Raw genomic sequence first — 27037 nt, 5'->3', positions numbered from 1 at the left:
ATTCCTGTAGAGGTACATGGGGTCAGACCAGATGCTGCAGTAAATAGTATTTGCACATTTCAGAATTTTTCATCATAAATTTGCTATTATTGTTCTGGCAAAAATATTTTTTAAAAAATAAAACCTGACTCTGGGCCTCTGGCATAGATTCATATTTCCAGGTGAAGACCAGTGAATTTCATCCTGTGCCATCACTGGAGTTTCAGTTATTTGTCTCACTACATTGCATTCATGTTTAACTTCTCTGACAATGCAGTGTCTTTGTCAGCAAGGGCTGATGCTGAAATACCAAGCTGTTGGCTACAAGCCATGCTTGCTTACATGGTGCTTAGTACCTCACACTGGAAAGTTAACAAATCAATGGATCTGCTTCCAGAGAAAGGTATTGCATAAGTACAGGCAGGATCGAGAAAGAAAAACTGAGATTAATGCAGGCATTCAACCAGACCAAAAGTGTTTCCCAATCAGCAACACGCAGTCCACTCTCCCACCCAAGAGAGAGAATGAGAATAAGAAATGGATGTTTATAGCTTGTAGTCCCTGTAAGACTAACAGTTTCTTAATTTCTAGAGGCAGTTGAGGCCTTTTATCATTCAATCCAAGTGCTTTCTATAGCATCTATGTCCTTCATCAGACAAAGGTTAGTGTCTTTTACACATTTTTTTTTAAGTCTTAATTTTTACCAGTACTCACTGGGCATTGTCACTACAGAATTAGTTCCTAGGTGTCACCACTCCAGATAGTCACGGAAGTCTTCATGGCTGTACCTTTTGACAGTATTTCCTAAATGCTCATCCAACTTCTTCCCTCCTTCAAACCTTTTTGCCCATGGTCTATGATTCAATTTTCATTCTACTATCAGTTTTAAACAACATGTTCCTTAGCTCCAATAACTCATCAGGCTTCTAGCCAAGGAACACATTTTTCTGTGTAGAGGATGACATTGCAGTGTTGATTCAGAGCAGCTGCATTACAGATCAGTTCAAGTTTTCTCTGTCACTTTCTGTCCCCACAGAAGTCACTTGCCACATCCATAATAATGCTGCTGCCTTAAAGGCCTGAGTACACAAGGGCTTCTTAGCACATCCTGTGTGCATGTGGCTGTCTCATGTGTCTTCTGTAGAGACACAGGAAAAAACCCAGTGTAGACAGCAGGGATGTGTATCTGTGTCCTGCTGAATCCAAAGGTTTAAAAGAGGAGTCATCTGAATGCTGGCTTTGATTTTTGTTAGCTTTTGCTCTTGAAGCCCACTTTGGAGCTTCTTGCTTAGATGAGGTTTTTCTACCAGGTACAGAAGATATCCCATCACACAACTCATTCTAGTGTGTTATCTCTTGTGGGCCTGCTACTTAATTCAGTGGAGCCATGTTCCTGCTGTGATATTCACTGAACATCACCTGGATTGCTGACATCTTGCAGGAGCAGTGAGTGGTCCCCTCTCTCTTTGTAGGACAAAACTTTGCAAGCCATCCCCTATATTTCTGGTGGTTCCAACATGACCAGTCACTACCTTGCTGTCACGCTGGGGAAAGCTGCCCAGGGATGTGGTTTTGCAAAGAACTGAAACTCGCTGTGGTATGTGTGTGTGTTTTGTCCCCTTTTCCACAGTTTTATGTGGAGGGAATCTGTGCTATAGAGCATATATCAGAGGTTAAAGGGAGGTGCAGTAACTGTCCAACCCTCTACAACCAGTGGGCAGGGCCCACACATACTGGTATCTAAGGCATGTAAAAGTTTCGTTCCAGGTAGTCCAGAAAGCTGAAAAACATGAGGCAGGTGAGCACGTGCAGAAGGATAATTTAAGTGAAAAAGCAGGAAGAAAATTCTCTTTTTCATGACATTTCAGCTGTCAGAAGACTTGACCTCGCATTGCTCAGGACCTTGTAGTATTTTCTTAAAATTATTTTTTTTCTTTCTTTCTTTTTAACTGTGTGTAAATGAGTGGGGTCTTTAGAAAACCTTAATAGCACAGTGTATGCAGTGTAGAGCTGTACTCTGTGCACACCTTTCCCTGGTCACACAGGTAGGCTCACCCGGCCCCCTGGAGATGTGACTGAAAAGACGCGGGGCACACAGGAGGGAGAGCGCGTCCTCGGCATCGCGGCGACAAAGTGTCTGCGAGGCTGCCTGGAGACGTGCGGGAGAAGGCTGGACATTCAGGGACATGTATAGGCAGATGTACAGGGACGTGTCAGGGGAGGTGGTGGCTGTGAGCAGATCCGGTACCCAGCAGTCGCGCAGAGGGGGTGCCACCGCCGGGCGATCCCCGGGGCTGGCAGCGCGGCCGAAGGTTTCCCGGCGTTTGCACCAGCGCGGGGTAAGGGAGGCAGAAGCGGCAGCTCCGCAGCGCAGCCCAGCAGCAGCCGCCGCTTCGTCGGTTTGTGCTGCTCGGCCGATCCCGCTCTGCCCGGCCCGGCCCGGTTGTCCCGGCCCCGCTCCTCTGCCCGGTGCCCGCGCAGCCCCCGCCCCGCTCCAGCCGCAGACGGCCGCCAGGGGGCGCGCTCCGCCCTCGGTGCGCGGCGGGGCTGCCCCGGCGGGAGGGGCGCGGGGCGGGCGCGGTGACCGCTGAGCAGCGGCGGGAGGGCGGCGGGGAGCGGGAGCCGCGGCGCCCGGTTCCTGCCCTGTGCGGGGCCGGGTGGGCCAGCGGAGAGTCGGGAAGGGCCGGGGGTGGAGAGGGCAGCCTGGGAGAGCCTCCAAATCTGCCGAGCTGGGCTGCAGCGGGAGCTGCCCGGCGCAGGGGTGGGGACTGGCCGCTTCCTTAAACGGCGCGGGAGCGGCGGAGCGGGCCCGCACCGCCCCGGTGTGCCGGGCTGCCCCGACCCTCTCGGGACGTGGCCGCAACACGTGGAGCAAACTTTCGAGGGATGTGCGTCTGCCGCCGGACACAAACTCCGTCGCATCGGGATTGCGCCTTAATGTTGCACGGAGCAGCTCGACTCGGTCTGGTTTGATGGTTTTTTGGGTGTTGGTTTTTGCCTGGTTTTGGTTGTTTGTTTCTTTGCTTTTTTTTTTTTTTTTTAATTGCTGCTTTTGGGTGTTTTGGGTTTTGTTTTTCTCTTTCTCCTACTCTTCCTTGCTGCTTGTTGGGTCGGCACTTCTTAAGCTCGCTGGGGCAAACGCAGCATTTGAAAACCCGAGAGAAATGTTGTCCCTTGTGGCAGCGATTTTTTAATTTTTTTTTTTTTTTTTTTAATTTTACCTTTTTGCAAGGGCAAAGAAGAAGGGCGGAAAAAATCCCAACGTGATCAATACCAACTTAAATACCGTCTGCGAGCAACGCGGCTGCGGGAGGCAGGAGAGGGAGACTGCGGCCGCCCGCCCGCTGCTTCTTCCCACTTGATTGTAGTTCAGTCCGAGTCCTTGCTGTGCGTGATCCCGGGGACCTGCGGGTCTGGGGAGTGAAGCGGCCGCAGGGTTCCCCCGAGCCCCTTTCCCGTGTCCCCTCCTCACTCAGGGCAGGTAACGGAGGGGCTCGGGCTTCTTTTGCTATTTGCACCGCACGGGGTGTTCTCGCTTCCTCCCTCCCCGTATACGAAGTTGCAGCCGGAGCGGAATCGGCGGTGCCGAGTCACGATGCGCTGCGGGCCCGAGGTGCAGGGCTGGCTCCGGGGTGTCCGCGGCTCCGGGACGCGGGGCGGCCGCCTCGCCCCACCGCGGATCGGGCCATCCCGCAAGTTCGGGGAGGGGGCGGTGCGGATCGCTGCTTCTCCCGGCCGGGGCGGTGGCTGCTGCTGAGGGGGTGGCCTCGCTCCGGCGGGGTCCCCGGTGACCCCAGGGCGGGGACCGGGCAGAGAGAGGAGTTAAATTAAAAAAAAAAAAAAAAAAAAAGTGATAAGAAATCGCAGCCTGCGCCTGATGGGCGAGTTGAGGACTGGGTCTTTGCGGGCGAGATGAGAGGATTGTGTCTTCAACTGGCCTACAAAGTCCCAGTTCTCGGCTCCCAGGACCTGCCGGGCTCCCAGCGGGCGAAGATGAACCGCGGCGGCGCCGCTGCCCGGGGCAGCTCCCGGCTGGTCGTGGGGTCCGGCGGCTTGTGCTGGGGCCGGCGGGTGCCCCCGGCTCGCCGCGGCGGGCGTAGGGAGAGGACGGAGCTGGTTCTCCGCGAACCGTAAGTGCGTTCTGTTTTCTTTCACCTCTGAAAGGGCCTTAAACGTGCGCGGCTTACCGGTGCTGGCGGCCATCCCCGTTGCGTCCGGGCGGGCCCCGACGTGCCCGGCCGCAGCCGGCTCCCTGCTCCCGGCTGGCCCGGACGCTGTGCCCGGGCCCTGCCTCAGCAGCGAGCGACCGCCCGGGTTTCTCCCCTGCAAGACCATGTGCATTCTTCTCACCGCTTTCACTTTCAGAAAACACATCTGTTTTTTCTTTCCTTTTTTTTTTTTTTTTTTTTTCTTTCTTTTTTTTGTATCTAAATCAAGTCTCATACATACTAAGTAGCCTGGCTCCCGGTAATTCTCTTCATGTTCACCTAAGTGCTTTCACACCCACTCCCCCACCCTTCCGATGTTCCTTTTTATTTGTCTTTGATTTCCATTCAGCACACTGCTCTTCTGCACTGGTTTGTGCACCTTCTTTGGGCACAGTATACCTACAACTCTGTGTGCATATTGCTGTTTGCTTATATAGTATCAGATTTATAACTTTTGTGCCCTTCTGCGCTATGTTACATTGCACTTCAAATTCTTAGTTTAGAATTATTTTGAGCATCCTCATAATTTTTTTTTCCTTTATGTGGAGATGCTTTTACTTCTGTCCTGTAAAGTCAATGATATTGACCTACAGTAAGGAAAAAGGCCAAGTGGCAACAGTATTATCATGGCTAAGGTCTATAAAAGCAAATGGAAAATTAAAATCTTCCTGTGTGTTTTGTTTGGAGCCACTTAGAAGCTGAATTCTCTGTCGGATGTGGCACTGCAGCAGTCTGCATTCTGCATGTGTGTACACAGACACACTCTGCACAACTTCTGTGCTTTAATCCTCTGAGATATTTGTGAATGAATAATTTTTAGTGCTAGATTCTGTATAATTTTCCTATAAAAATAGCCATATTTATCTAATGGTTCACAATTAGGAAAACTTTGCAAATGGTATTGCATACCTCTGGATACTTTTTTTCTCCTTCAGCCCTCTATGTCCAAACACTTGTGTGCTGCATACTAAAATGTATATTAATAGCTATCCCAACACACGCGGGGCGTTCAGGCCCTGATGTGTTGGAATTAATTCCTGTGTGCAGTCCCTCCCTCGCCTCTGACTTTGGGTACAGCAGACGTAGTTGGGTCTGCCTTGGGCCTGTTTTCTTTATAAACCTCCTCATAAGTATTGGTTGGGCACTTTCTTAAAACCGAAATTTAGAAAAAAATTTTTGCACGTTTTTTTTTTTTTCCCCACGTCTGTTTTTCCAAACAACTCTGTCTAGCTGCCACTAAAAGGAAATGTATGTGAAAGTAAGGAGTAAAGGCAAAAATACTGTTACCCTTTTTGAAGAGAATGCTGCTAGACTGTCCTGCTGGCCTCTTTGCAGCCCTCTTCTCCCTGTAGATCTGTAGCTCGTAACAAAATTAATCTGCAGTGAAATCACAGAAATCTGATTCTAATCATCTGTCCTGGAACTAGACTGAGCTACAAGGAGACGAGCATGGTGTAAAAATACTTTAAGCACGCGGAGCAGTATCATTAACATTAAAACCTGATGGTGTGCAAGGAGGGGATGGGGGGTGGATTTCTTTAGCTTTTTAGCATGCTCCTTCTAACTTCTTGGGTATCGCTGGCAAGCAGGGATTTTTGTTGAGGTTGTTGGTGTTGCTGTTCAGACTCTTGGACTCTTGGTAAGCTAACTGAAGTTTTCTCTTTCATAGATTTTCTTAATTGTGGTTTGCTTTGTAAAACTGGGTAAACTGCTGGGTTCAGCTTTTGCCAGTTTTTATATAATCTGGAAAAATTTTTCTAAGCAATAATTGGTCACTTCCTGCCTTTAAGTAACTCCGGCCTAAGTAAGTTTTTGTCCCCCCATAATCCTATTTTGGAGCACTCCATAATATAAGTATTGTCTTTTGATATGGGTGCATCGTTCAAGATCCAGTTGAAGCCTGGCTTGTGTAGGGATTGAGTGCTCAGGATTTTATGGTTCTTAGGATTTACTAAATGTGTTCATTTGAGCTTCCAACTCCATAGTCACTTTTAGAGATTTTTTTTTTTCTTAATGGCATTTGCCAAGGTGAAAGGACAAATTTTTTCAAGCAAGATTGATCTGTTTGCGCTAGCAGCCTGTACCTGCTAGAACTCTGTTGACAGACTTGCTGATATTAGGAATGTGGGGTTTTTTCTCCATTCATCTACATTATTGCAAGTTATTTAGATCATAGCTGCACACACTGCAGTGACAAGCACTTTTCAACTTTTCTTTGTGCCCCAAAGAACATATAGTGTGTTTCTCAGCATCTGTTTTACACTGTTCAGTTTAAACATTCTCTCTGAATTAAAGTTCAGTCTGGAAGAGAACATTCCCTCATGCCCCAAATGACTTTTTGTGGGTCAAATTACAAAGCAAAAATATTTTATTTTATTTTTAAATAATATTGCTGTGAAGGCTGGGTTGGGGGTAGGCCATGGTTTAGCACTTTCCAAATGCTGAAGAAGGTGGTTCAAGCTTCTGCTGCAAGTTGTGGACAAGCTCCTAAATTACTGTTTAAGCTCTGAAGCTCTCATAATGTCTCTGCTCTCTGGGATGCAGACTCAGTTATTCCCCCCCTCCCTGGTTAATATTGGAGCTTTGTTTTATTTTCACTTCTAAACTTTATGCCTCTCTTGCTAATCTTTCTGTGTGTACAAATATGCTTTCTTTGTCAGTCAGACTTGGCAATGCTTAGGCCACACTAAACTAGTTCTGGGCAGTACAGCAAGGCTCTCCATCAGGGCTTTTCTGGGGAAGTTTATTACACTGTAGGAGTGACATTTCAGCCTTCTGAAAGAGTTGGTAAATATTTGGCAGGTTCTCCTCCTTCAACAACAACAAAAAAAGAGCCATATTTTATCTGTGATAAGGTCTGAAAGAAAACTGTCTAGGCATTAAGGACTTCAGTTGCTGGGCAGAAGGGTGGGGTTTGTGCAGGATATTCTTTGAATTGCACTAAGTAAAGTCAAATGTTTGCCTGCAATTTAGGAACCACTGTTCCTCTATGTTTGCAAACAGAGACCTTCAAGCCAGGGTTGTATTTTAAGGTGCAGGAGGGCACAAAGCACACCAAATCTGTCCTGTCTGGGTTACAGATGTACATTATCAGGGACAGGTTAGATTCAGATTGTGCCTTTTTCAGCTCTGTTGTTCAGTACAGACTTTTCATGCCTGTGTTAGAGACTTGCACCCTTACTGAGGACGAAATTTTACAGGAGGGAAGCATCCAGCATACTCCCAGCTTGCAGGCACCTTCCCCTCTGCTCCTGGCCCCATCTGCAGATGGCAAACCCTGAGCTCCGGGCATGCTCTGTGCCAGCTCGTGCTGCAGACCAGCTCTTGGGCACGCTGAGGCAATCCAGACATGGAAGAGAATGTGCTTTCCCCTTCCCACTGCTGGTCTGCTCCTTCTGGTTCCATCACTTCCCTCCTGGGGATCCAGAAGTGACAGATCCAGAGGAGGGCAGGAGAGTCTGGAGGAGGCTGCAGGGCAGCTTGTGGGGACCCCACTCTGAGACTTGAGCCCCATCCTGCAGCCTGAGTGACATCCCTATAAAATGAGAAAGATTGGTGGCATCCACATGGCTTTCACAAGGCACTGTGCTGTCTCCCATTGCTGGGGATGATCTTTGCATGGCAGAGGGGTTTCTGCTTTCTGCTGTGGTTCAGGTGCTTAGGGGGAGCAAGTGATGAGGGGGGGTGTTTGTGGTGGTACTAACAGGTGGATTGCAACTGCTCAGATCTGTGGGGATGCTGGTTCCAAGACTGCTTCCTCTTCCCTCCTCAACTGATGGACACAGGTTCATGGCATATTTCTTTAGCATTGAATAATCAAAATATTTCCAAGACATTGATTGACATGTTTGGTTTTGTATAGACTTCCTGGATTTTATTTGGATCTTAGTGGCCTATGGGTTAAGAAGGGTGAGGCTGTTGGGTTTTTCTTTTTTGGGGCAACAGCCTTTTGTTCTTCCTTTCCTTTGGCAGAAAATCCTTCACAGAGTCCTGAACGTCCAGGCGGGTGGACAACATGCCCACATTCCATAGCATCATGCAGGATTTGAGTAGTTTCCCCAATACAGAATTGTTAGTGGTGCCATTTTTAGGTCCAGGATTGGACTCTTTACTCCTAGATCATGCCTGCTAGTGCTGACATTCATTATTATAATTTTAATTACAAAGTGTCCCCTCTGACCAAGGCTTTGGAGTCCTGCTTAGTTACAGTACAGCACTCGGTTGCAGTGCAGATGACTGACCCTGGAGGGATGCTGCTGTGGGCATTGTTTTACCTGTTTTACCCTGAACAGTCTGATCTGGTGAAAGGCTCAGTCCCATACAGCTGGAGGTAGAGCAGGGACTCTTCCTGCCCTTTTCCTGAAAATCTTGATTAAATGGAATAGTGACATACCGGTTCCTACAGCTGTTTTGAATCTCTCTAAATGCACTTTACCTTTTTTTTTTTTTTTTTTTTTTTTTTGTTATAAGTATGGAATTTCCTCAAACTGTAAAATTTGAAAGCAGATTTCGTTCAGCAAGATGTCTTTGCATGATAACTTTTAAAACATGGTGAGGAATACAATTTAAACCACTTTAATTCAATCAGCAGCCTGTAGGAACTAATCTCCAAGTGGCCCAAAGGCCTGCTAAAATTAGTCATGGTTTTATGTTTTTTGGAAAAAACATGGAAAAAAGATCTGTAGGAGTGGCTGTGTTGTTTTACCAAGTACAGGACTTTTGAATGCACTACTGTCAGTAGGGTTAAATTCAAATATGCAAGTGCAGTAGTTTAAGGAATAAATTCCAGAAGCTGTGTAATGCTCAGCTTCGTTACAGAGTGACGAGCAGGTTGGGTTAGGCAGAACTGCTGTATGCTGAAACATCTGGTATAATATCACATTTCCCCAAAATGGAATTTTCTTTAAGAGCAGCAGCAATTGCTGATACTTGAGAGGGTGGAGCTAGCAGCAACCTATAAATGCTGAAAAATGAGTTAAAAATTTCAGGAATAAAATATTGAGACTTTATCAGGAGCTGTGATTTTGTTGTTTGAAGCCTCAGTTAATTCTGAGAACTGGGACTGTGCAGGCTGTGGGGACTGGTAGGACAGTTCATGCTGGGACCAGGAGCTCAGCTCCTTGGCACTTGGGTTTTTAGTCTTTTGATGAATTCCAATGAAACAAGTTGTGGCAAACTGATTTGGAGCTGTGGAGCCAGAATATGCAAGAAAAATCTTGTATGAAAAGTGAGATTGTTTCATAAAGAAGCATTTGAATGTAGTTCAGTTAAAATATGCTCAATTTAAAAGGAAATGCTGTTGTGATACTTTATGAAAGATAAAAGTTTCCTCAGTTCTGCCATTACGGGTGTATAAAAGTAGATTTGAAATCTCAGTTGCATTTAAAATTTTTTTTTATTGCAAAATCTGTTTTGACTACAAAGATATTTTCTATAATTGTGACTTCATCTGTTAATTTTGAAGGAAATATTTTTGGAGGAGGAAAACATTCCCAAGCAAATATAACAGTTGTAAAGAACAAGAAACAGGTGCTTAATCACAAATGGGTTTGCCCATCTTTATTTACTGTGGACCATAACATTCACATTTTTTGTGAAAAAAACTTAATCGGAAATTTACAGTATCCATCTTTTTTTTTCCCAGTGTTTTGGATAATTCACCAATACATTTAATGGTATTTTACATACTGCCTTCAGTAAATTGAGTGTCTTGTTTCACATGAGCTATAGTATGCACCCAAAAATCTGCTTGAGTCTACATTTTAAAAACAGCTTACTCTTTTTTTAAACAACATTCAGCTGAGTAATTTAAGCTGAATTTCTTAAATATGAGATAGTAAAAAGCTTCCAAAACTTCATCCAAAATAGATTGCAGGAAAGGAGCAGAACTTCACTGAATCATCTCACAATGTTTTTTAGTTGCAACTCAAAGTGCTACACTGAGATTAGATTTACCTTGATCCAAGTCTCAGTCTAAATTTGGCTGCAGGATTCACATACTGTACTCACTTCATTGGGAGAGCTGGGTTCACATGTAGCATATTTCAGCTAGTTTTGCATCTCCTTGGGGAATAAATTACAGCCTGAATGAGAACATTCACACACATTTCTGACATTAATGCTATAAGCAGTTGGAGGTTCTGCATGCATTCAGCCTTTAAAACTAATACTATCTCTAGCCTCCTTCCAGGAATTTATTTAATGTCTGTATCAGTGGCCATTAAAGGGCAGTGAGACACAATGAAACAACCTTTTTTCTGATAGTGTTTCTTTGCAGACAACTTTGCAAACACAGTAATAAATGGCTCAGTTTAGAATTTTCACTCTTTCCCCCCAACCCAGCCCCATGTGAGTACCTGCACTAGTGTAGTGAGTTGTTTCACATGCCCCAAATAAAAATGTAATAAATCTAGAGTAAGGAAAATGTTTATGAGCCAGTTTAAGGTGTTATGTAATCCTAGTTACATAAAGTTTTGGATGCCTTTATACTTTAATGTATCTTGCCTCCAAAAAGGACAAAACCTGTAGTTTCATTTCAAAAGATCTAAATCTCAAAGTAAAAATTGTAAGTTGAATCTTAAAATGTGAACTCTGGTTTTGGTGAGGGGTCATGTTTTTGGCCGAAGAGCCATCAGCATTTCTATCATTTGAGAGCACTGTGTTCATAAACGTTGGGAAATTTGGTACCTTTCAAACCTTTTCTAACTTTAAGCTGCATTTTACAAGTGGAAATATTTTGTAACACTGGTAACTAGCTAGTTATATTAATGGTGAGTTATGATCAATTGCTTGCAGGCAGCAAGCACAGGTTTAAGTGCTTAAAAATGCATCCTGTGAGGCTGCTGCACAACACAGTGGGCTGTGCTGCCTGCCATGGAGTCACACGGATTTATTCCCCCTGAAGCCCTGACCTGATGGGCCTCAAACACAAGCAGTGGATGTTAGGGACATGGCTTGTGCAGCCAGGATGTCACCAAGGAGGAAGGATTTTCATGAGGGGCACCTGTGCCCCTTTTGCATGTGGCCAGTGCAGTGCAGAGGAGATGAACAGATTGGACGTGGTGACTGAGCTGTTCTGTTTCCCCCTTGAATAAATCCACACCTGTAAGCAAACACTGTAGTCCAGGTGTAAGAAATGTCCTACATCCCAATACAGCTTCCAGAAATCTCCCACCAGAATGATTTCCACAGTAACTAAAAATACAGCTAAATCCATTTTTTCCCCCTTCTTTTTTAAATGAAATATGCTACAGCTTCACTATCCCAGGCATGGCTTTGAATGTCAGATGCACTGCTGAGCCAGGATGGGAGAGCTGAAAATCAAAGTGAAACTGAGTACATTGATTATGGTGGCTGACCTGAAATCAAATGAAAAAGAGCACCAGGCAGGGCAGAAAAGGCTCTGGGGGTCTCCACACTCAGCATGTTCCTGCCAGCTGGTCCTGGTGCCTGCTGCCTGCAGGTTCTCCCATGTCTGTAAGTGTCAGGGATGAAGGAAAAATACTTGTGTGTGCCCACAGAAAGTCCTTGAGTCCAGCTCTGGGTTTCTCTGACCTCTTCTTGTGGCTCCAACTATCAGTGATTTTAAGGACAAAAGCTCTACTTCATGTTACCAAGTCCTGTCCAGTTTAATTAATGACATTCAGCAAATTAGGGGTGGTCCTGTGATTTCTACTGCTGTAAGGAGCTTCTGGATATACAGAGATGGACCCAAAACCAACGGGCATTGCCACTGGTTACTGAACCCCTGTCTGGCAATCTGATGCCTTCAAAAAAACATTTGAGAACAGACACTGAAATAAGAGAAAAAGTAATTTAAATTCTCCCAAACCTACAGCATTAAAGCTAGGTTCCTGAGTAATACAGACTTCTTCTGTAGCAGATTTTACTGCATTTAAAAAAAAAAAAAAAATTGCTGTAAACTTTTAACAGAAAAGCAACATCTTAAGCAGGGTGCAATGTAGTTTAAAAGCTGGAGGTCATACTGTGAGAAGAGTGAGGCACCTGGGCTCAGCCAGCCACCTCTAGGGAACTGTGGTTTTTTTTCCTCCAAAATAGGTTTTTTTCATGCATGTGGTGGTAACACAGCCTGTGATGGATTAGTTAGGAGGAGCAGACAAACCGTTTATCAATTATTGTATCTCACAGAAGGCTTCCTTCAGAGACATGTGCTTCCTCTGGGCTGTTGAAAATTGATTTCCCCATGCTGTGCTCTAATTGAAGTCTCCTGGCTTGTCAATATTAAGTGATTATACTGGGTGAACCTGGGGCACAGGTGTCCCCCCAGTTTGCAAGGCTGCAGCTGGCACTGCACACAGGTTACACACCTCCCTGCAGAAGTGGCTCCTGGCCCAGCCAGCCAGCCTCCCTGAGCAGGGATCTCCTTACTCATAAAAGAGGCAGTTGTGACTTACATAAAAAAAAAAAAAGGACTTTAAGATCCCAGTTTCTGGGATCTTCTGGTTGCTCCTCCCCTAGGAATGGATACTTTGACCTTCCTAAAATTATTACGAGCAAGGAATAAGCCTTTGCTGGAAAGGTGGGAAAGCGCAGTGAAAAAAATCCCCAGGATCATGTAGGCTGTGGCTAATGAAATGTGAATTTACGTGACCACCCATAGCTGATGCATATTTTATGCTTGAGTTCTTCCATGTGATGAGTCCACTGCTAGCAGGGGCAACAGTTTTAATTATATGCTTCGTATTTTTTTTAGGACTCTGTACACTGCTCAGTCAGAAGGGATCTGATCCCTAAAACGTGTAAATGAAATGATTGTAAGTTCTTACCTGGAGCCCTATTCAGGGAAAGCAAAAAACTAAGCCCAAAGTGTTTTTTAAAGCTTGTGGATGATAATAATTAGCTCATGTTTTAATGCTACTGCATTCTGGCAATATACAAGTCTATAATCAGTACTGGGAACATGGGCAGAACTGGTACAAAATTTGTAATAAAAAAAAGAAGTCAGAAACCAGACTTTGGGTGAACTATTTGGGGTGTATGACCACACTCTTATTCCTTTTACTTATTGAACCTCAAAGAACTTGAAAATGGGGAGCACCAGAATCTCATAGATCCACTTAAAAACTGCAGTTCAGTAGCACGCTTAAGCACATGCTTAACTTTAAGCATATGATTAATCACATCCCTGGTCCATGGAATAATTAAACGTGTGCTTATGTACTTTGTACAGCGCAGTGCCAGCCTGCAGGCGTTCTCTAAATACTGGTGTGCCTGAGAAAGTGGTGAATCAGAAAGTGATTTTTGGCTGGAGTTTGGAAATGAGCTTAAAAGAGTTAGTTAGGCACCCAGGACTCATTATATTTGAGTAGCTATGGAAAAGCTGGTCTTGTTAGCAGAACCATGTAAAAGTAGCAAGGTGTGGCCATTTACTTTATTGTAATGCCTTAGTTTTGTTTAAAGTGAAATTATTTAAAAATCCTTTTTGCTTGGCAATTTCCTGCTGTTCTCCTATAACTCTTTTACTTCCCTTAATGCTGGTCAGACCAGATTCTGTTCCAGCAAAGCCAAATCCAGGCAGCCTCTGGCTGGCAGCTTCCCCTTAACTCACTGGTCCTGGGCAGAGGTTTGGCCTGGGACTCTTCCAACCAATCCTGGATATGGTCTGGAAGCCAGCATGGGCCAGGGACTGTTACCAGTGAGCTGTCTGGATGTGCCCCCCCCTTTCTTTTGGTGGCTAAGAGCCTCTTATAGGACAGCTACAGTCAGACTGGGCTGGTTGGCTTCACTAGCCATCCTGTAGCCACTCCTAGCCACAATTCCTCTCTGCTGGGCGTTTTTCTCCTGGCGCTCTCCCTTCCTGTCTCCTTCCTTGTGCCAACCAGTTTGATACATGAGTCCTCACACCAGCAGCTCCCTTCTGAGTGAGAAGCCACCCTTCTCAGGGTGTGTTTTGTCAACATGCTCCTTTGGCTGTGTGCTTTAACCAACCTCAGCCAGACTGGAGGTGGGCATAACACGGCATCCTCTGGAAGACTTTTTGACTTTGTTTTATTTGATATGCTTAAAATCAGTTAACTGCTTCAATTTCCTTGTTCTCTGAGGCCTCTAAGCATTAGTGAGGTCACCACCACGAGGGATGCCAGTGCAGAATCAAACATCACTATCCGCTGCTGGCTCGAGGTTGCTGGATGGTGGGCAGCTCCTTTTCAAAGCAGCCTCCATGGAAAGTCTGCATAATGTGTTTGATTACCCAACCTTGTCGTTTTCAAAGGGACCCAGTCAAGATGAACAGGGCCTAAATGTACTGTCTCCTAAAAATAACTCTGCCTTTCCAGCTCCTCTGCTGATGCTGGGGGGCAGGACTGAGGACTGCAAAGGCAGTGAAATGTAAACTGCACGTGGCTGAATCCACCCCTGGTCAGTGCTGGAGAGTGGGTGCTCTCCCACTGGTGCTTGGATGTTTGTTCATGTTGGGTCAGGGAGAGGCTGGGCAGCTCTTGCTGCTGGAGAGAGCAAAATTGGGGATGTTGTCTGCTCCCTGGCAAAGTGAGAAATTTCCTAAGTTTTTCTAGTGTGTGTATTTTTGTTTTCTTGTGGGTGAGAGACTAATGAACCCAGTTAACATGGGCACTTCTGGAGCATGCTTGGGCCTGCTCAAAGCACAGTCTGATGAGAATCACAGTTTGTGCTGGCAGGACCCAAAGCCAGGAGCTGCTGCTCTTGGTGAAGTCGTTCATGTCTGGAGGCATTCCCCAAACACCAGGTGGGACAGGGCTGTGCCTGTGCTGCAGGGTCTCTGGAGGCAGAACTGGCTGGGGTGGATCACAGGTATTCATGCATTCATTCTTCTGCACTCAGTTAAGATTTTCTTGGGGACCTTCATGCCCTTTTCAAGATGGTGATCAGCCCAATCTCAGATAAATCTGAGACAAGCCTCTGTTCAGAAAGCAAACCCCACATGTAAGTGGTTTCTGGAAGCCTACACTTCGCCAGGGTTTCTCCAAAGCATCTCATTAATTTCCAGGCAGTGTTGGTATCAGTTATTTTCTTGCTGTTGGGTCAGGCACACGGAGTCAGCCCCAGGTGGGGAAGTGCACAGAGTCCTTGGAGCCTGGTGCCTTTTCAGCTGCTCAGCAGGCAGCCCTTCATCTTCCTCAGGTTACCCAGAGCCTGTGCTGCTGCCATCTAAAACCAGAGGCTGAAGCTTCTGTCCGGACAGAGCAGGATCAGCAGCTGCTAAAAGGCCAGAGTCTCTCCTGTGAGTGGGTGTTATTCATTTGGTAATACCAGTCCATTCCAGCTAAGGATCTGTCCCTTTGTTTTGTGTACAAGACAATTTGTTTTCAATTTTTGTTTCTGAAAGGAAACTGTCAAGACAAAAAATTCACACTTAAAAAAAATTAAGGGAAACAGTTCTTTGTCCATTTCTAACAATCCCCTTTGATGACTAAAGCTGGAAGAATTCTAGAAACTGCAGTTATTTTTTACCTTTGGCTTGGTTTTGTGCTGTTCTTGCATTTTCTGAGTTTGAAATCCAACAGACCAAAAAGACTTCAGTCCCAAATCACCCAGATAACATCAGTGTAACCTAGAGATCTGTGCTCTGATGATTAAAATCTGATTGTCCTTTATCTAGAAGTGGGAGTGAGGCAGTAGGGAGCTGAGAGCAGCTTGGGCAGTTTTCCCCTCTTCTCCCAGCACATGCAGCCTCCTGCTGGCTTTGCAGGCTGAGAAGGAACAGGTAAAGCTTCCATGAAGGCAGTTCCCTGGAACAACACACATCCATCCTCACTAGAAGATGCCAAAGACCCGATGCAAGTAAAATAAAAGATATTGAGAGAGCCTGCCCAGGCTGAAATCTGCAGAGACTTTGGTTGTCTGCTTTTCTGCACCTGGGGTGTGCTCTGTCTGCTTGTGGTGGGGTCCTGACTGCTGGGGTTGTGGTGGTCTCCCTGGGGCAGGGGCTCATCAGATTTTTCTTCCATGTCAATACAACAGCAAGTGCTGCAGGGATTTAGTCCTTGCCTAGGGCTGCTTCCAACTATGAAGAGTTGTTTATTGTGAATCCAAGAAAAAGGGAAGAAAAAGCCCCAAACCTTTGAAAATAATAACATGCATCTCATTTTTTAGTCCTAAAAACTACTTGGTGCCTATTACAAAGGAACTGATTCCTTAAATGAATGAAGCAGCTGTGAGTGGTGCTTTCAGTGTGGGACTGCTGATGCTCTGACTCATGCTTTGCTTCTTGCAGGCTCTGTCTTTTATGCTTCATTTAGGACACCAACGTCATTAGCATTCAGAGGGCTGCTGCTTTTTAAAAAAAATTATTATTATACTGCTGTTGTAATTTTTTCAAAGTTGCAAATAATATTTGGATCAGAAACATTGCTTGTGTATTATTACCAAATGAGGGCACTGGGTTTGCTGCCATTTGACTTGCCAACTCTTAGAAGAAACTCTAAATGAAAATAAGGTGTGACTTTGTACCCTAATGAGAGGGTCTCAGGGTTGGTTTTTTTTTTTTTTTTTTTTGATGCCAGACTGCAGCCTACTGCAGAGTGTCATCTCTTGTTAGGACAGGTGAGGTTATTTGTTTTGTGTTGCCTGTGGCTGGGATCTCTCTGACTGCCCCACGCCTCAGCATTTCCATCGTGTGCCATGCCAGCCTGCCCTGTGTGTCCCTGGAGATGGGATGTTTGAACTGCAGCATCCAGCCAGGATGTGCTGCTCTGTGCTGCTGTAGGTGGCTACTGGGCCTCTTTGTTTTGGAGCTGAATGTTAACACCACTGGAGGCACTTGGGCTCTCACCCTCTGGGAGAGGGGACACTGAGCTGTGCCAGATCCTGGTGCTACAGCTCACATCTCACAGGTTTAGAGAGACACTTGACCACTCTTGTTCTTCCTAGACTGCAACTGGGAATGGGGAGAAGGGTCCTTTGCTGAAGGATGCAATGTCTTTACTGCAAGAAAACAACAAAAAAAGAAAATTGCTGAGAGCTCTTAGGGGTTCCCTGCTACACCACAAATGCCCTGGAAGCCCTTGAACCTGTCCCAGCATCCCTCTCAGGGGTGACAGCTTCTAGATACACAAGCCCACCATGGGCATGGGGCCCATCCCACCACCCTACAGACAGAGTTGATGGTGAAACAACAGAGCAGAACTGTGGGAATCTGCCTATGGTTTCTGTTGAGTCCACCTTCAGAATTCAAGATTTAAGTTAGAGATGAATTAAAAGGAAAGTGTTGCTCCTTCCCCTGAGGACATGCTGGGCTGGGCTGGGATTTCCAGGAGGACTTGTAACTGAGGGCTGAAAATTCCCAGCTAACTACTTGGCACATTTTTAGCAAGGAACCTATAGATCATTTTCAGATATTACTTAAGCTGAAAGTTATTGAGATACCAGCAGTAATTCCCTAATTAAAATCCCAGCAGTGTTAATAAATAAAAAGCTTTTGCTTTTGCAGTTGGGTGAATGGGTGTGACCACTCCCAGCAGGAGGTGGGTGCTGTGGCTGGGCAGCTCTGAGCACCCTGGTGCTCACAGGTTACGATGGGAGCACAAGATGTGCAAGTGCTGCAGGGATGACAAAGCAGTCCCACACCTTCCCCTGGCCGTGTCACCAGGGCTGGGGCAGTTCCTGGGCATGTCAGCAAAACCATGTGTGCCAGCAGGAGATGGCACAGCCATGCTGGAGAGAAAGGACCCTGTCAGACCTCTGCCCTCCTGGGGACGGACTGAGCGGCAGCAAGAAAAATGAGGGACTTTCAGGGGCAGCTGTGTTTTACTAACCCAGTCATAATGCCCCTAAAAATCCTTATTGTTCTTGCAATGGTCAACTGTGACCTCCGGCACGGGGAGGCCTGGAAGGAATGCACCAGCACTCGGGGCAGGGAAGGCTGCTTGCAAGTTGGAGCAGTGTTTTAGGCTGGGGAAGGCACTGTTGGAGCTGAGGTGGTGTGGTGTTGGGAACATGGGATGGGTACTTTGTGTGAAGCTCAGGGCGTGAGAACCGGAGCACAGAGTGAGGGGAATGAAACAAACCAGGAGCTTTCCCTCCATGTCACATCTGTCTTGCAGTTCCCCCCCCTCCCCAGACTGAAATGGAAGTGGAAAAGCTCACAACCCAACCACAAAGAAGAAGCCCCTACCCAAACCATGGCTGCATCCTGCCCCATTCCCTGCCTGCTCCTCTTTCAGCTGAATTCCTGTCAGTCACTGCAGGTCCCTGCTCATCCTTAGCTCCTTTCACTGCTCTTTCCTCCTACTCTCACTTTTCAGGTGAGACCAGGATGCAGTAATTGCATGCAAAGCAGCAATCTGCTAAACAGAACCATAATATTCCATTATTTTCAATCTTTACATGTCCCAACTCTTCATTTGCATTTCTGAGAGCTTCTATATGTGGAGAGGAAGTTTTATTTTCTTTAATTTTGCAACAGTGTAGAAAGTATTTGTCCTGTAATAACTTAGAGATATAGACAGGCAAATTAACCTTCGTTTAAGGTTTTTACAATGTTTATAAATTAATCGATGTGTTTATCAGTTAATTCTGCTTTACATGCCTATGCCAATGAAGTAAAAAAAGCATGCTCTTTTTTTAGGTTTTTATTACACTGACCACACAGACTTGTCTTGATATATCTCATGCCTATTTTTCTCTGGGTTATATGGCTCTGGAGCTAGATCTACTCACTTGTTATTTGTTATTCTCAGGAGCATTTCAACTGCTTTGCTTAAAACTGAACTCACTGTAAATGAGAAGTGACTAGAACCCTACAGAGCCCCAGGTCTTGCCTAACTTTGACCAGCACACTGGGGCTACCCAGTTAAGGTATGGTATGAATCAGGAGCTGCACCAGCTGCTGTGGAATGAGTCTGCTCACATGAAGTCATCCCCAGACTGATTGTAGGACCAACTGCTCTGTGTAACAAGCCCTAAAAGACAATCCTTCTCCTGATGGCTCTGTGACCAGATAAGACAAGACAATGGGCACAGGAAAGGTGTCCTACTATCAGCTGAGGATGGGTACTGTTCAACCAGCTGGGAACAAAGAAACTTGGGCTGCTCAAGGCTCCACAGGACTGTCCAGGGAATGTCCTTCTCTGCAGGCTGATTCCAGCAACCTCCCACTTTTGGAACTTTGTTTCAGGACTTGCTTTGTCAGCTTTGATTTTTGAGACTGCCCCATCACAGGAAGCCCCAGACCCTCTGCTCCTCTCCACAGGATTTCTTCATCTAAGCAACACTCATGTTTTCATTTGAAGACATCTGAAATAAGATTGAAAGGTTTGAATATTTCCTTGGCAAGACGTGTGGATGGAATTAGTTTAATCTGTTCTGATTCTGATATCTACAAACAAACCACACAGAGTCACCTGAACTGCTACCAAGCTGCAGAGCTACAACCTACCATAGTGGAATATTCTTTGTGCTGAAAATGGGAAGACCAGGCATGAGGGTTTGTAACTTTTTTTGGATGTGTTTCTATGTTACTACTTTTATCTTTAGTATCAACACCTTACTCAAAATAAGAATATATCTATGTTAAAATAAATGCATTTTTGCTCTAAAATACTGGAATACGCCTCCCCACCTTCTTCCTATCTCAGCTCTGCTGCTATGAAGAGAACCCACTCATGGATTTTAAGGTCGGAGGGATGAGTCTGAACCTCTCAAAGAGGATGTGCACAGAGCAACTCCTGCAGTTCATCCTGAAGCCAGGGCCCTGATGAATGGATCTTTTTCTTAAGTGCTGTTGGACCTCTGCCTATATAAATGTCTGACAAGCTGTTCCAGTGCATTATAACCTTGTGTCTTGTACCTTATGGCAAGCTGCAGTTTCCCACTTGTGCATCCTGTATGGCCTTTGGGACAAAACCCTTCCTGGATGTGACTCTGTGTGGTGAACAGGAGAGCACTGTGGTTCAGTGCTATTTCTGTCCTATCTGTTCCCAAAACAGCTCTCCCAGTCACACAGGGCATGCACGTTCTCTCCAGTTGCCACACTGCCTGTCCAGGGTGGAGGGTAGGTGCAGGGACATGTGGTACATGGCCAGGAGCTTCCATGCAGAATCCCTTGTGTGTATCCTGCAGGTAGGACCCCTCCCTGCCAGCCCCTCGGACACTTTGGGATGCACTCAGCAGACCCCTGACTGTTTCTCTGTGCCCAGGCTAAGCCACCAAGATTTCAGACTTGGTCTCAGGGAATGCCCTCAGCTTCTACTGAACTTAAGCTCAGCCCCAGACTTCTTTGAAGCTGCCATCCCTACCCAGTGCTAAGTAGTGTGAACACTAGAATAGACTCTGCCAAAATAAAACACCCTGGTCCTTGCATGCACTACAATTCTTTCCCTGAAAAATGGGCAATGGAATGAATTTGGGGCACTCTTCATACACACAGCATCCTGATTGGTAACAGGGTTACAACAGCCCACAAACAATACACCCGAAGCAGCAAAGAGCAAAGGTTGCAGGGTGAGATCCCAACAGGGGGAGAAAAAAAAAAAAATCAAATTGCTCTTCAAGTACAAGCAATTCTATTAATGTTTTTCAAGCAGCAGTGTTCCATGCAAGGAGTCTCCTGCTGCAGTGGATGATTTCTGAACTGCCCTGCAGCACTATCAGCTGCTTTCAGTGCACAGCTCCTGTCCAGAACAGTTTAAAGTGACCCATTCAATCAAACAGAAACTGCATGTTAGCCACACAAATGGAATTCAACTAGTGCAGGAAATACGTTTTTGCAGGCAAATTTTTTGCTTTCCTTTACTGAAGCTCTTTGGTATTTTGCTGTAGGTCCTGATGAATGGCTGCTCCATGGAGGAGATATGGATGTTTACACAAACTTTTGTCAATATTTAAACATTTAATTTTCAGCAAGACTCAAGAAATCCAAGCTCTAAAGGAATCTTTAGCTGTAGCAGGTGGTTGTTGGGCTTTGTAATTTTTTTTTAACTGGACCAGAATTAGCCATGTTTGACAAGAGAACATGGAGCCCTCCTGAGACACCCATGAAGTACAACTTGGCTGAGCACATGCTAAAGGCATGAGAAGGAATTGGCTGGTGAGGCTTTGTTTTCCTTTATATTGTGGACCATCTATGTCATGTGGCTTGAATTATTCACTCCTGTTGCTGTCCTGGGTGATGTATGTGTGGAGGAGCAGCAGCCTCATTAGTGATGCCCCTCTGGCCAGGCTCAGCAAGGTTAGGATGCAGCAAAGCTGCCCCTCTGCCTGCAGCAGGGTTTGGTGCCAGAGAAGCAGCACCACAGGACCCTTAAATCTCCACAGGGCCCTCAAAGTGCCAGCAGCAGCTGTGAGTGGGAAGGACTCTGCATGGCAGAGCCAGACAGAGGGTGAGGGGCTGCCCCATGCTCCTCCCTCCTTCCCTCCCGGTGCGACAGAAAGTGCAGCCTCACCCTCTGCTGGACCAGCACTGGGATCCACTCACTGGCTCAGTGGGTTTCTGCAGTGCTTAATTGATTTGTGCTGCTGAACAGCCTCACAATAAATGAGTACAAGGTGTCAAAGAAGGATGTGTTAGGGGGAAGGATCCAGCTGAAACAAAGCTCAGATAGGAAACATGTGCCTGCTGAAAGAGAAGCACCCGCTCCTCGTTCCCCCTGCCCAGGGGGATGAATCCTTCACAGAAATGCTGGCTTGTGGTCAGGCTCTGATTGTCCTTGAGCATCTCTACAGCCTGAGCATCACTGGGCTGTTCTGCTGTGGGCAGGGGGCCAGCCAAGGAGCTGACTGGCACCAAGGACTGCAGCTGCCCTACTCCAGCACTGTGCCCACACCTCTGCTTTGCCCAGTAAGGATGTCTTTTCCTGCCCAGAGACAACAGCACAAGGCACTAAGAGAAGAAAACTTGAAAAGAACACAAGTGAGGAACTTCTGGGAACACCTCAGGTTTTTCCAGCTGCAGAGGAGGGTGAAAACTATCAGCCATAAAAATATTATAGTTTATGCTGTTAAACAGATCATCATTTGTCAACAGGTAGCTGAACTATATCCAATTCCACTGCCAGAGCCAGACTTGATATTAACTACAATTGTGTAGTTAACAGCTGGCAACCAAGGCTGTGCTGGGCTGATAAATAACCTGATGAGCCTCAGACACATTAGCTCATGGAGCAATTGCAGCTCATGCAGGAATGTGTGGAACAAATGCTTGGTAACAATCTGTGCACAGAAAGAGAATTGCTTGATGAAAAGGTACTAGAAAAATGTTATTTAAATAAGACACAGATTTCCTAGGGTTATCAAAAGAGCAAGCCAGGTCTAAGAATACAAAACTGCAGCAGCAAACCAGAAATGTTTGCATTCCTTGCTTGCTGAAACTGAGAGTCTGGTAATAATGAGTGAAATGTCCTACCCAGTTCTAAGATCCGGATGGCAAGCCAGAAAACCAACAGAGAGAAATATTTTTATATTTGTTTCACAGCTCCCAAAATCTGCTACAGAATTTTCCACTCTTCCAGATGTTTTCTGAGGGAGAAAGACATACTCTGATTTAAAGAGCTGTGTTGCTTCTAAACTGATCAGACCACACCATACCACCTGGGAAAAGCAAGGTAACAAGTGAGAATGTCCCATCAGGAGCTCCTGCCTCAGGCTGGAGCTCAGTGCTTGTACAGCACCACATTACTGCCCTGTGTGCTGCACTTAACTCTGCTCTGGTTTTCTCTTTGCTTTGCAGGCATTTTATTTTTATCATGGGTAAGAGAAGGAATGTGTGTGTGGCTGTGTGCGAGTGAGTATGGGGCTGCAGGCTTCATCTCAGTGCAAATAATATTTTGGCAGGAAATCTGCAGGAGATTAAATTAGGGGCCTAAAGACTGAATATTAAAACATTTCAAACTTCGAGTTCCTTTAAGTGAGCAGCTACAAAATAAGGAAGCAGTCTGACAAAATGAGCAGGTCCAAAGCACTGAAGGAATCCATGAAGAGGCCCGTGTTTATTGATGCAGATTTAAGACAACCTTTTATATTATTTTTATTAGCAGCTGTATATGTCAACATGCTATTTCCTCAATGTATTTTGAGTCCAGATTAGCTAAATTTTTAGGTGTTGGCAGACTTGCTACAATAGAGGGGAAATGCCAGTGGAATAACTTTAAACATGATCCAATCCCTGATGATTCACTGGATGTGTTAAAATTTCCTTTGAGACCATGTAAGTAATGCAGGGACTGGAGTACAGAGTGCCTGTGACTCAGCTCTCTGCGAGGCAACGGGAGGATGTCAGAATTACTCACTGGGACAGGAGGAATCTCATTTATCTATTTATAGGCAAGGCAGAGATGAGCCTGTACCATTAAAGAGCTGAGTTTGCCAGTTCCCATAAGGGAGGAAGAGGGAAGGGCCTCAGTTTAGCTGCTGCAATAAAAGCTTCACTACTGTCCTCCTTTTTTCCCTCCATCTCTAAATCTGATGAGTGGGTGCCTGTCTGTTGGGTTTCCTTGCACTGGCAGGTCCCAGCCCTGGGTCCCAGCCTGGGCCAAGAGCAGAGCAGCCCTGTGAGCCCCTGGCCCTGCCCAGGGATGTCACTCAGCCCTCCCATAGCATCAGTGCCCCAAGGTTGGGGGATCTCGAAGGCTTGGGAGGTGAAAGGTGGTGACATTTTGGGGTAAAAGAGTTCAAATGCCCACAGTAAAAAGTTTCAGTGACACTGTTTCTATCATACAGTGCAGGGTTTGCCTTCACTTCCTTTTTTAAATAGAGCTCACTGCTTGGTAGGGGTGGGTGAGTCTCTGCCATTCACTGCACTGCTCCATCTCTGGGAGCATCTCTGTGGTGTTGGTCATTCCTTTCAATTCCCTGCATGTAACCATCACCCTGGCTGGCTCCCTACCTGAAGAAGTTATCTAGGAACACCAGGCTCTGAATTACTGATCCAGTCTCCCACTGTTACAGTCAATTACATCATATCGTGCTTTTGGCACACTATCCCAGCACTTCATTTTAAATTTCCAGTCTTAATATCATTTGTTCTTGTGCCAGCGTCATAATTTAGTTTAAACAATTCTCTTTTTTCTCTGATCCTTACCTATCAGATGTATTTACTGCAAACAATCCTATCTCCTCTAGTCTTTGTTTTGAGAAACTAAACAAATGAAGCTCTTCTAGTCTCCTCTTGTTCTAGCCCTCTGATCATCCTCAATGCCCTTCTCTGTACCTGCTAATCTTCCTTGAACATGAGTGAACCTGTATCTTCTAGGGTTGTGTTTGCTTTTCCATATCAGATCAGTGGCTCACAGTTATCCCTTGGAGCAAGTAATTCTGTTTTTTTTCCACCGTCCTGCTTTTGTCATACTCAAGTGAGTAATGTGATATTCTAGTTATTAACTTCTAACTGCATGTCTTTATGCTTTGTCTATTCTATTTCAGACAAACTCTGTCATTCAGTTATTGCTGATTGATGTTCTGATCCTCCTCTGTATTAACAAACCCCATGTCCTCAGCAGATTTTGCTACATTCCTACTGCTGTGCCAGAGTCATTAATGAAACAACTAAGACTGGGCTCAAGACTGAGCCTTGAGGAGTTCCACTTATTAACTGCCTCTGCCCAGCATTTCTCCTTTCCACAGAGCTCCTTGTCATCTGCTTTAGCAGTTCTGCATTTGCCATCCACACTAATCCCCACCTTCTCAACTTCAACTACTGATTTCCCATGTGGTGTAATATCAGATTCTTCACTCAAGTCTGGATAGAGTAAATCACCTGTATTTCATTTGTCTAGGAAAAAAAATCAGTCATCAAAGAGAAATATGAGGTTAAGCTGAGCTCCTTTACTGTGCCAGTTCTTTCCAAATCCTGGGATGAAAATCTGCCAGTGCACATTGATCTGAGCACACTGAATTCTTTAAGCTTTTCCTTCCATCTTACATGTGATAATTTCCCTTCCCTTATGAATGTTCCCCAAGAAATCCTGTCTTTGCCTCCCTGTTTGATGTGATCTTCTCTACTGAAAATGCAGGCAAAGTGTTTTTAATTGATTTTTAGACCATATGTAGATTGCTCTAATCCCAATCCCATCCTCACTACATAATGACGACGTTTCTCCTCTTTTTCTCTTTCCCATTTATTTAGCTGAAACCTTTTGCCCTCTGTTTCACGTCCTTTTCAAAATCCAATTCACAACTTCACTTTTGACATTTCTCATTCTAACCCTACATTTCCTGACCTCAGCAAATTAAAATCAGATGACTGAGGCTGATGCTGCCTCCAGCCTTCTGCCCCACCATTCCTCTCTGATGCTGCCCTTGTGGTAAAGCTGACACCAAGCAGCTCATGGAGCAGGTCCAGAACTGCTGCACTGAACACATCACTGGCATGGCAGCTGCTCAGGACCTGCTTCATGAGCTGCTTAGTCAGCCCTGTGGCCAGGGTGATGGGCTCCACCAAAGAGCAAAGCAGGTGGTGATTCCCTGCAGTGGTTCCCCTCAGTTCCTGGCTGGATGGGAACCGGGCAACTCTTGCTGATCAGACTTTAAGCCCATTCCTTACCTGCTCCACATTAACTCCCCTCCATGTGTCTGGGGTTGGTTATTTCTCCCACTGGGTTTGGAGTGTTTTCCTTCAGGGTTCATCTTCCTGCATGTTCCAGCTAGTTTTGGAATCCAGTTTCCATCACGTTCAACTCCTCAGCTCTCCAATGCAGTTGATTCCAATAGGTAGTTCCCTTAATTTCTCAGCTCTTGAGCTTTTTGGGTTAAATATGTCTGGTGTGTAAATAGAGAAAGTGCTGGAGGTTTGGCCCTAATGGGATACATTGAAAAGCTCCAGTTTCTTAACCAGAGTCTTCAGAGGCTCTGGATGACTCACAGCTTGGTGCTCTGCAGACAGTAAGAGAACTGCACTTGCCTTCCTGTCTGTGAGACTCCCTATCACTGTAACACTTGCTATTATCTAACATATTCATTTTACAGACAACCGAGACATAAAGTGCCTAAAGATCACATTTCAAAGATGCTGCATTGTATGAGGAATTAGTTAAGCACCTAAAGTGAAGTACAAAGCTTCCTGACCCCACTGAGATCCCTGCAGCAGTCTAACCTTGCACACTTGAAAACCAGGTGTCTGTGCCACCCTGATTGCTTTGAATTCTGTCTGGTTCTTGTGGAAAGCAAAGCACATCCAGACTGCAGAGTGATGCTCCCCAGACACACACCCCAGACAGGCAGCAAAGGCCCAGCTGAGACTGGCTGTGCTAGGCCAGCAGCAGAGAAGAGGAGCCCTGCCCTCAAAACACTTCTGAAAAAAGGATCAGACACCTCAGCCCCTTTAAAAACCCAGACCTTACTGTCCCACAGGGTACTGGTACTGAATGCTGCATCTGAACCTTAGCAGTGGGCCCACCAGGTACCCCAGTCCCTCAAGAATGGCTCTGGGCCCAGCCTGTGACACACGTGTCCTCCCTGCCCTCCTTGGCTGCAGAATGGTGCTGCCCTCCTGTCCCAGGAGATGGGAGCTGGCTTCCACTGGCAAACTGGAGCATGGCCAGACTCAGTAGAAAGAGGTAAAATGACAGAGCAAAGCAAATTTCTCTCCTCACCTCTCTGCTAATATACTTGAAAATACTTTGGAGTGGGAGAAGAACGTGCCCCTCTCCCAAAGTACCTCTGCCTTGAGTGCCCACTGCTCTGCTGGGCACCTACTGACCTTGGCAGTGTCACAGGACTCGTGTGTTTTTCTAAAAGAGAAACCTCCTTGTGAACAGGCTCTTTGCTTTGGGAAGCACAAAGCAGTCTTGTCTTCCAAGTGTCCAAGCCTTCTTTTCACGTCTGTTTATTCCTTCACTAGAATTTATTTTTGGCCTTGAAAGAAAAACCTAACTCCACATTAAAGGCATGGTATCCAGTTAAAACCCAGAGGCTGCGTCACC

At 45.8% G+C, this 27037-nt stretch overlaps 1 long non-coding RNA gene across 2 annotated transcripts in view; it reads left to right on the top strand.

The window, feature by feature from the left end:
• LOC139805471 (uncharacterized) overlaps positions 1–19722 on the top strand; it is a 31941-nt gene extending 12219 nt beyond the window's left edge. The window contains exon 2 of one of the 2 annotated variants that reach the window (XR_011729826.1): positions 18863–19722. This is a non-coding gene — a long non-coding RNA (uncharacterized lncRNA). Of the gene's footprint in view, positions 1–18750 lie in introns of both variants that reach the window. The other variant, XR_011729825.1, reaches the window with a different exon arrangement.
• The last annotated feature ends 7315 nt before the right edge of the window (positions 19723–27037 follow it).

Source organism: Heliangelus exortis, chromosome 20, assembly GCF_036169615.1.
Source record: "Heliangelus exortis chromosome 20, bHelExo1.hap1, whole genome shotgun sequence".
Lineage (NCBI taxonomy): Eukaryota > Metazoa > Chordata > Aves > Apodiformes > Trochilidae > Heliangelus > Heliangelus exortis.
This window is presented reverse-complemented; position numbering and strand designations above follow the sequence as displayed.